The sequence below is a fragment of the Chinchilla lanigera genome, unplaced genomic scaffold (genome assembly GCF_000276665.1).
Source record: "Chinchilla lanigera isolate Chin_1 unplaced genomic scaffold, ChiLan1.0 scaffold00067, whole genome shotgun sequence".
NCBI classification, from domain to species: Eukaryota; Metazoa; Chordata; class Mammalia; order Rodentia; family Chinchillidae; genus Chinchilla; species Chinchilla lanigera.
Genome location: NW_004955468.1, coordinates 2,935,569 through 2,937,273, shown reverse-complemented (window position 1 = coordinate 2,937,273; position 1,705 = coordinate 2,935,569). Strand labels below are relative to the sequence as shown.

The window sequence follows — 1,705 nt, the reverse complement described above, 5'->3', positions numbered from 1 at the left end:
CTCTGAGTTCATCTCCATCTGCGTCATCCGGCAGGCAAGGGATGGCAGGACCCTGCTTGGGTTGCACAGGTCCTGTGCTGAGGTTTCTGGCTGCCTCCTGCCTAGCGCGACAGTGTGTTGTGCTAATCTGTTCACCATGGAAGCAGAAGCAAAACAAAGGGCAGGAGTTCTGTCTTAATGGGAAATATTCTGTCAGTGTCAGACTCCTAACTCTGCAACTTAGGAGCTTAGTTTTTATAGTCTCTGTTTTCCCTAAAGTCCAAGTGTTTATCAAATTCGTGTTTCAGAAATATGAGACACCTCAAAAAGAGAAACGTGGGCCGGGATATAGCTCAGCATCACAGCACCTGCTTGGCAAGCACAAGGTCCTAAGTTCAATTCCCAGTGCAAAAAAAAAGAGAGAAACATAAAAAGACTAAAGAAAAACAAGACCAAGAAAGAGCACAAATGAAAGAGAGGTGAGTAATTTCCACTCGTCCCAGGATGGTGTGGGGTCTGGCACTTCTGCTTCTGGTGTCCAGAGAAGCCCTGAGCAGCATATGGAGACAGGCAGGGAGAGGAGCTCATGGCCAGCATCAGGGACAGGGATCCTTCTGTGTCTTAAAGGAAATGCTGATATTCAGTGCAAATGCTTAGTTTTTCAGGTGCTTTGTTTTTCTTTTAAAGTATTCTTTAATTTATTTAGCTGTACTTTAAAACAAAAGGTTTTTGGTAAAAATCAAAAAGTAGGGGAAAAAGTCATTTAAGAGTAGAGTTTGAGTATTAAATAATAAAACAATGTTTACTCATTATTTGTCCCATATTAAATGAAGGTGTCTTGAGCACTTCTCAACTACTTTTTTTTTTTTTTTCCAGTACTGGAGATTTAATCCAGGGCCTGCTCGCTGACCTATATCCCCAACCTGTTTTGTATTTTTCATTCGGAGACAGGGTGACACTAAATCACTAAATTGACGGGGCTGGACTTGAACTTGTGATCCTCCTGCCTCAACCTCCTAGAGTGCTGGGATTATACTTTTTTTCAAACAGTACTAGATGTGGAACCTTGAGCTTTACTAAGCAAACACTGTACCGCTGAGCTTCCCCCTTGCCCTCAACTACATTGTCATTACCAGTTACATTATTATAGGTATCCACCACCATGCCTGGCTACAATTTTATCTTTTTAAAAAGTCTTCCTTAGCTAGGTGTATTGGCACACCCTGTACTCTTAGCACTATGAGAAGCTAAGTCAGGAGGAGAACAAATTCAAGCCTAGCCTGGGTAATTTAGCAATTTAGAGCCTGTCTCAAAATAAAAAATAATAAATGAGCTAGGGATGTAGTTCAGGACAAAGACCCTGATTCAGTCCCCAGTACTGGCGGAGAAAAAAAGGCCTTCCTTAATTCAAGGTGTTTATATTATACACACACACACACACACACACACACACACACACACCCTCCCCACACATATACACACATTACCCTAATGCTTTTATAGTTTGTTTCTGCTTTAATCCATTTGGATCATTTTGTTTTGTTGGGAACAGAGTAAGGTAGGCACCTAAGTTATTTTTCTCCAAGTGGATAGCCAGTTGCATTAGTCAGAGTGAGTAAGATAATTGCAATGGAAAGGAGGCCCCTAGGTTGGGTGTGGTCGTGCATGCCTGAATTCCAGCACTCCGAAGGCTAAGGCAGGAGAATCACTGCAAGTTCAAGGCCAG

At 42.2% G+C, this 1,705-nt stretch overlaps 1 long non-coding RNA gene across 1 annotated transcript in view; it reads left to right on the top strand.

Moving 5' to 3' along the window:
- Positions 1 to 405: 405 nt before the first annotated feature.
- LOC106150230 overlaps positions 406 to 1,705 on the top strand; it is a 10,235-nt gene continuing 8,935 nt past the window's right edge. Inside the window, exon 1 of the long non-coding RNA XR_001236923.1 lies at positions 406 to 458. This is a non-coding gene — a long non-coding RNA (uncharacterized LOC106150230). The remainder of the gene's footprint in view (positions 459 to 1,705) is intronic.